Below are 8769 nucleotides of genomic sequence, written 5' to 3'. Positions count from 1 at the left end.
TGGATCTCTAAGTTCAGGGCCAGCCAGATCTATAGATAGCCAGGGCTACATAGAGAAACCCTGTCTCAAACAGAACAAAACAAAACAAAACAAAACAGCCAATGTGATTCCCCTCCAGAGTCATTTGCCCCTGCTGTGGTTCCAGGTGGTGGTGGCTGCAGAGGCCTGGGCTCCAGAGCAGAAGAAATTCTTAGCTAACCCTTAGTTGGGGGCATGCAGAATGTGCCACCAGAGGAATTGTTATGGAACTGTCGAGGTGGAGTATATTTAAACCCCAAGAATCTCAAAACTTGAGATTTAAATCTCATCCTGAGACCGGCAGGGGTTGAACAACTTCCCCACCCTCACCCCACCCCACCCCACCTGGGAGAATATAACCCAGCGACCCCCAACCAGATGGTGCAGGGACTAGGTCACGTAGTCCAACACCTGGAATTCCACGTGCAAATAGAGCGTCACCAGCGTCTTAGCCCCAGGCAATAGATGCATTTACCCCCAAGATCCCATCCCACTCCCCAAGGCCCATATAGTCCATGTCCACATGGAATAAAGAACGCACTAGCCCATTTCATTAAGGATTGCTTGAGACTGGCAGTTTTTACTGAGCTGTAACACTTGGGGGAAGATTCTTAGCCTCCACACCCATCATTAGACCTTTGGACCTGCCTGCCTGACCAGACACCCATTGTTCATAGAAGCTCACATCAGATGATGGTCCGGACACCAGAATGTCAGTCACCTGATCCAGTGTTGGCCACTGGAACCTCTTTATTCCTGCTGGACCAAAGCTCTTCAGACCCCATTAGTCCGGGACTCTGCTTCACCTGTCCTGGCCTTGTTTGCAGCAGCATCTGATCCTTCTCCAAAGGGAGAAGCAGACTGCAGATGCCACCCTTTCCAGATTTTGCCCAGTGCTCTCCTAGCCCATGTAAGGGCAGCATCCGGACACCCCGGAGAGGAGAGGCAGAACCTGAAAGCACACTTGGTTCGGAGGTGTAAAAACTGCTAAGCCTTTGAACCACTGGCACTGAGGACCATCTGTAACCACATCACAGTTGGATTAATCTTGTCTGATGGAGTTTGAAGTAGAAACTTCTAGTTCTTTGGAAAGTTAGTTATGTCAAATGATGGTTTGCTGGGGCACACAGGTGAAAGAATGTCATGTTAAAGCAAACACGTGAAAGACTTGTTTTCCTGAAGCAGACACCGGTGAAAGGATGTTTTGCTACAGCAAACACGTGAAAGGACCTGGGATGAAGGAGTATAAATATGACCCCACAGACAGTGGGAGACGAGCACTGAGCATTGCTTTGCTTTGCTCCGCCTTGCTATTCTTCCACTACCTTTGCCGGGTGGTGGGCTAGAGGAGAGGTTGAACCCTTTACTAAAAGTAGGTTGCAAAAAATTTATGCCTATAGGAATTCACTCTGAAAATGGCTGTAGGATAGTCTAGGACCTTAGTCCATAAGGCCCTATTCTATGCTGCCAGAGCCCAGCCTCTTTCTCAAACATCTGAACTCTAAGAAACACAGGGACATTTGGTCCTCTGTGATAAACAGAGCTAAGCGGGCACGGAGGAGAGTGGGCCATGTTGGGTAAGGGCATGGAAGATACAAGACCCACTGGGAAGAAAGGAAGGGAGGGGAAGCCTTCAAACAGCCTTACTCTTGGCCTCCCCCTCCCTTCTAGCTGTGCTTGTTTGCCTGCTTTAACATCTTCCAAACCCCCATACCCATTGCTAACTTCCCAGCACACACACACTTTGCATTTGGGCTTGTCCCGCATGCTTGTGTGCTTAGAACCATAAGGAGCCAGAGGTAAGCTTCCTGTGTGCTAGCTTGGCTAGGTGTATAACAGCAGTGGGAGCAGCCAGTATTAACACTTTCCATAACCTCCTTTTATAGACTCTATCAACACTGGCTTTCCACCTCTGCATCCTAGGACAGCTGCGCCTCCTCTAGGACACCATCGCCCATACTCAGTGACTCATTTGATCATCTTGATTGGTCAGTGTTCAGCTGGATCGGCTGTTAGTTATTCTTAAAATTCACTGTGGTCTGAGAGTCGCCTTCAAATCATTGTTGTGGCAAACCACAGGGCCAGAAAGATGGCCAACTAGTAATGATATATTCCGGAGTCCAATTTTCTGCTAACTTTTTTTTTTAATGAAAGAGAGGTATAATTACATATGTCTATTAATCTAGCACTTAGGAGGTATAGGCAGGAAGATAGAAATAAGTTTGAGGCCAGCATGACCTATATAGTGAGTCCAAGAGAGAGAGAGAGACAGAGAGAGAGACAGACAGAGAGACAGACAGAGAGGAAGAGAGGAAGAGAGGAAGAGAAAAAAATGGGAGGAATGGGTGCTACAAATTGTGACATAGGCCTGTAATGCCAACACTTATGAAGTGGAGGCAGCAAGATTAGGAATTCAAATTTATAGTGAGGTTGAGCCCAGCCTGCACTGAATGAAGCCCTGTCTCACAAAAATAAAATAAAAATTAATTAATTGGTTAAAAGTGGAGTGAGCACTAACTCAATTCCTTTATATTGGGGGGCTTTCAAAATATCCCTTACAGTGGTTTTTATTTAAAATACCAAGAATGAAGTGTTGATAAATAGAGCTACAGAAAGAAGTGACTAGTTATTGAGTATCTACTGGTGATGGTTACTTAATGACTAGTTATTAAGTATCTGCTGGTGATGGTTACTTAATGACTAGTTATTAAGTATCTACTGTGATGGTTACTTAATGACTAGTTATTGAGTATCTGCTGGTGATGGTTACTTAATGACTAGTTATTAAGTATCTACTGGTGATGGTTACTTAATGACTAGTTATTGAATATCTACTGTGATGGTTACTTAATGACTAGTTATTGAGTATCTACTGGTGATGGTTACTTAATGACTAGTTATTGAGTATCTATTGGTGATGGTTACTTAATGCGCATGATTTCCAACCATGACATGAAGAGCCTGGGCTGTTTCTTCTTTGACTCATGGAGGAAGCCAAGGCACTTGAGAGGCAACTTGCTAAGGTGGCAGATAGCAAACCCTGCAACATTGGCCTGGAGTTTGGGAAACCCACATCATGCCCAGGTAACATGGCAAACAATTGTGTGGTCTATTCCACCACATCTACTGCAGTATCACTCTTCAGCTGATGATACCCTGGCTTTTCTCTAGGGTACCATCTCCTCCCCAAGTCTCATTCCATAGATAAGGAGTCATGTGATGCAAGCATGGCTAGTTGATGCATAGTATTTCCCTGGCTATAGTAACTCTTCAATCATTTAACAAACATTTATCAAGAAAAGTTGGGATCTGGAGGAGGGATGAAGATTACTAATTACCTTTTAAAGGGCTCAGAACCTCAGCACTATTAAATCAGGGACAGTTATGCAACCTAAGCTCATGAACCTTTGGGGGAAATTTTATGTTCGAACCTAGAACATAAAATGAAATCTCATCCACTTTCAACAAAGAAGGACATTCTGATAATTGGGCAGTTCATTTCCAGCAGATCCAGATGATGAAGTAATAAGGGCTTGGCACATTTTCAACTTGCAACAGGCATTTGGGGGCAGGAGTGGGGAAAATGACTCAAAACAGGGTTTCTCTGTATAGCCCTGGCTGTCATAGAACTTACTCTGTAGATCAGGCTAGCCTTGAACTCAGGGATTCACCTGCCTCTGCATCCTATGTGCTAGGATGAAAGGCATGTGTCACTACCACCTGGCATAACAGGTATCTTAAAAACAGTAATAAAATTAGGGCTAGTGGGATGGGTCAGAAGCTAAGAGCACTTTTCTCCAGGGTATTGCTGTTATTGCTGAGGGAGGATCTGGATTCAGTTCCCAGCACTCACACCAGGTAGCTCACAACTGCCTGTAACTCCAATTCCAGGAGACCCAATGCCCACTGTCCTCCATGGCATTTGCATACAGATAAATTCATGGAGGCATAGAGAAACGTAAATGAAAATAGTAAATAAATCTTTTTTAAAAAAGGTAAAACAAAATAAGGCTGAGGAGATGGCCCAGTGAGTTGAGTGACTGTTCTGCGAGTGTAGCAGACCCAGAGCTTCGATGCTCAGAGCCCACTCAGCACAGAACTGGAGCCTCAACACTAGGAGGGAGAAGGGGAGAGAAACTCAGATACCTGGAGCTCACTGGCCGTGCAGGCTAGCCAATCAATGAGCTTCAAGTTCAGGGAGAGTCCTTGTCTCAGAAAATAAGGTGGGGAGCTACCAAGTAGAACCCCCGATATCTATTGATGGTGCATGTGCACGCAGGTACATGTGCACACACTCACACAAACATGTGTGCAGCTCATACAAGAAGAGGCAGGAGGAGGAGGAGAGGGAGGAGGAGAAGGATGAAGATAAAGACAGGTCAGTGGGAAATCTGATTGGTGCACGACTCTTTCTGAGTAGATGCAAACGAATGTCTTTCCCAGAGGAGCACAAACAAATACAACAAATACATTCCAAATACAAACACATCCCAATCAGGTCTAGCTTAGAGACGTGGGTGAATTATTGGGGTTACTTGTGGGAGCGTAGGGTGACATTTGGATAACTGTATCACACCAAAAGTCTGCTTAGCATAGGTGATGCAGCTATCTTTGAGTCACATCTAAAAGCTGCCTTCCGGGGCTCCCTGCTCAGCTTACAGGCAGCTCAGCCAGGGGCTCCTTTCCCCACAGCAATTTTCTGCTGATACCTTGGGGAGAGACAGTGTGAGCCTTGGAACTTTCTCTGCCTCCTGAACCTGGGAAATCTCATTAGCTCCCAGAGGTTTTTTTTTTTTTTTTGCCTTTCTTCTGCCCCCAAGGAGGGAATGCTTTAATTCTGAGGAAACAGCTATGCAACAATGGGTAACAAGGTAGAGATCAGTGCCTTCAGAGAGGGCGACCAGAGCCCGTGGTGTGGAGCAATACCTGTGCTGGGGCCCTTCACAGGTCCCTTTGAACTTGGAAGGGCACTGGGCATGGTTGCTGGGAGTCAGCTTGTTCGTTCCTGGAGGCTGAGAATGAAGCTAATATTGAGGAAGAAGAGCGGAGAGGAGAGAGATACACCAGATCTAGTGACATCGTCACTGAGCCCCTGAATCAGGCTGTATTGGGCTTGCCTGAGTTTTTGTATAGAGAACAACATCAGCCCTGACATGTGCTTGTGGTGGTTTGAGTCAAGTTCAATATTACTTGCCTAGAAAGAGCCTGACTTTCCAACTCAGCATCACCGTAGTCATTGCCAGGCATATGTGCCTCTCCCACTCCCGACAGGTGTACGGACATTTTAGACAGTCAAGCAGAACACTGGATAAATAGATGATAATTAGATAGCTCAATAGGCTGACTTGTACAGACTATTGAAAGTGAATGTCTGGCTGTCTGTGGAGAAGAAGATAGTCATCCAACCCACTGCAGCTAAGACTCTTTAAGAAGACAAGAAGAGCTGGGCAGTAGTGGCACACTCCTTTAATCCCAGCACTTGGGAGGCAGAGGCAGGCAGATTTCTGAGTTCGAGGCCAGCCTGGTCTACAGAGTGAGTTCCAGGACAGCCTAGGCTATACAGAAAAACCCTGTCTCAAAAAAAACAAAACAAGAAGACAAGAAGAGGAATTCATGGGTTGGTCCATTTGTTTGTTTGTTTGTTTGATTTGGGGGTGCTTTACAGTTTTTGTTTTTTTCAAGACCAGGCTTCTCTGTGTAGTCCTGACTGCCCTGGAACTTATTCTGTAGATCAGGCTGGCCTCAAATTCAGAGATCTGCCTCCCACATGCTGGGACTAAAGGCATTTGCCACCAGTGCCAAACTGTCTCAGTGATTAGCTTCTGTAATGTTTGTGTTGAAAAGCAAGTACTGGGGCTGGAGAGATGGCTCAGCAGTTAAGAGCACTGACTGCTCTTCCAGAGGTCCTGAGTTCAAGTCCCAGCAACCACATGGTGGCTCACAACCATCTTTAATGGGCTCTGATGCCCTCTTCTGGTGTGTCTGAAGAGAGCAATGGTGAATACATAAAATAAATAAATAAATCTTTAAAAAGAAAAAAAAAAAAGAAAAGCAAGTACTGGCTGGCATACTGTGAGACGGCTCAGTATTCTTGCCACCAGTGCTGATAGTTGATCCTCAGGACCCACGTGGCGGAAGGAGAGAACTGACTCTTTCAAGTTGTCCTCCGACCTCCACTTGTATGCTATGGCATGTACACACACACACACACACACACACACACACAAGGAATGAGTCCCCGTAAATGTTAATAAAGTTAAGACTGTGACAGAGTGTGGGTACAGGCCCAGAGACATTTGACGGTGCTTCCCTAGCACCCTGAGTCAAATGCAACACAATGCTGAAGGCCCATCGCTCACCGTTGTTCCCAGCTACTGAGCTCCTTCACTGACTCACTCACTGTCTTAGGGTTTCTATGGTTGTGATAAAACACCATGACCAAAAGCAACTTGTAAAGGAAAAGGTTTATTTCATTTTTACAACTTTAGTTCATTATCCAGAGAAGTCAGGTCAGGAACTCAAGGCAGGAACCCAGAGGCAGGAACTGATGCAAGAGGCCATGGAGGAGGAGTGCTGCTTACTAGGTTGTTTCCTCATGGCTTGCTCAGTCTGCCTTCTTATAGCACCCTGGGGGTGGTACTGTGCATAGTGTGCTGGGCCCTCCCACATCAATCATCAATCAAAAAAAAAAACCCAAAAAGAGAGAAAGACACACACCACAAGCTTGCCCACAAGGCATTTGGGTGGGAGCATTTTTTTTTTCAATTGAGGTTCCTCTTTCAAAATGACTCTAGCTTGTGTCAAGTTGACATAAAACCAGCACAGCTTCCGAAGCCAAAGCAAATCCTCTTCAAAGCTCAGAAACCCATGCTGCATTCCCGAAGGTTTAAATTTAGACTTAAGGATCCATGGGACTTACGGTTATGCTTCCGTGACCTTGTCTGGCTTGCATCTTTCACTTGGAGGACTTTCCAGTTTACAAGCCAGCCCTGGCAATTAGCTTGGCATCCCTTTTCTCTGGGCTAGCCCTATGAGCTCTCAGATCATTCCAGAGCCTAATCCTAGGTGACTGCTGTTTGCTGAGGTCAAAGTCCCAAATGCCTGAGCTTCTCTGTTGTTTAAAGAGAGCAGGGTTGGGGGTGTGGCTCAGGTAGACTGTCTACCTAGCATGCATGAGGGCCTAATTCCACCTCAGCATTGCAGAAAATTAGAGTGTGGTGGTACAAGCTTGGGCTCCAAGCTCTTGGGAGGTGAAGTCAGGAGGATCAGAAGTTGAAGGTCATCTTCTACAAGACAGGAAGTTTGAGGCTAGTCTGGGGTACCTGAGATCCTGTCAATAATAATAAAAACAAAATTTTTGGTGATTTTGAAAGAAAAGATTCCTGAAGTTTCTTGAAGATTCTGTAATAGAATGTAGGTCTTCATCTTGGCCCTTTCAAATTAAGGGGGGGCGGGGGGCAGGGAGACCAATTACTTCTACATACCAGATTCCACTTGGACCCCAACAGACTATTATGACAAAACCTCCTCAGCTGTAGCTACTGAAATATTCCTCTTGCAGTATGGCTTCTATATTTAATCATTTTGCCCAGAAAAAAAAATACAGAAACCCACCTTCAATTTGGGAAGGTTAGTTAACAATCACAGGTTTTAGTTATGGGGAACCTTAGTTGGAAAGAATTCATTGGTATTTTCAGCCAGCAAGAACAGCCCCCACCTCAGTCCCAACCCACTCACCTGCTCCACCCCTCCCACCAAGAGATTGGGAAACTTTCAAATTTACTCACAGGCTTACAAAAGCATTCCCTAAAGGAGTAATTCTGGTTAGACTTTAATTAGAAAATTTCTAGGAGGGATGTCATTCATTATTTGCAAACACCCAGAGCTAAAAGAAGAAAGCACACAGGAGATTAGGATATCTGTAGAGCAAAGGTTTGCCCCGGGAAGAATTCTCTGGAATCTTACAAGGCACATTCCCCAAACACAGAAAGTCTATAGTGTGAACTGGGTGTGGCACATGCCTGCAGTCCCGGTACTGGTGAGGTTGAGGCAAGAGGATCTTGAGGGTACCTGGGCTACATAGTGAGACCCTATCTGGAAAAATTAAGAGTTAAGAGCATCCCTGAGGGGAAGAGTGCTTGCCTCCTGTGTTAGACCCTAGGTTCAATCCCAGCCCTGCAAAAAGTAAAAATTTAAAATTCCCCAAATGGAAAAGCAAGTGTACAGCCTAGAAAATAAAGCTGAGTGATAGACATTTAAAAGAAAAATCACCTATATTTTCCTCTGTGTGTTGGAAAGAGAGGTGGTGTGGAGAGAAATTTTACTTAAAAGTAAAATGTTGCTATGACATTTGACTATGAAAATAAAGAGACCAGTGGAGTCTTTGTGAGAGAATGAATGCGCACCCAAGAGAGAGAGAGAGAGAGAGGGAGAGGGAGAGGGAGAGGGAGAGGGAGAGGGAGAGGGAGAGAAACAGAGACAGAGAGGCAGAGACAGACAGAGACAGAGCATGTTGTAGTGAGAATGTGGAAGTCAGAGGACAACTTCCGGATTCAGCTCTCTTTCTACCTTGTTTTGAGGCAGAATCTTTCTTGTTGTTTCTGCCATGCTGCGTACTCCATGCTAACTTGCTCTCAAACTTCTAGAAGATTCTCCCATCTCTATCTCCTATCTCATAGATGGGGCTGTACTTCTCAGCCCCATCTGTGTGTGTGTGTGTGTGTGTGTGTGTGTGTGTGTGTGTGTGTGTGT

Source organism: Grammomys surdaster, unplaced genomic scaffold (genome assembly GCF_004785775.1).
Source record: "Grammomys surdaster isolate TR1022 unplaced genomic scaffold, NIH_TR_1.0 220, whole genome shotgun sequence".
In the NCBI taxonomy this organism is placed as follows: Eukaryota; Metazoa; Chordata; class Mammalia; order Rodentia; family Muridae; genus Grammomys; species Grammomys surdaster.
This window is presented reverse-complemented; position numbering follows the sequence as displayed.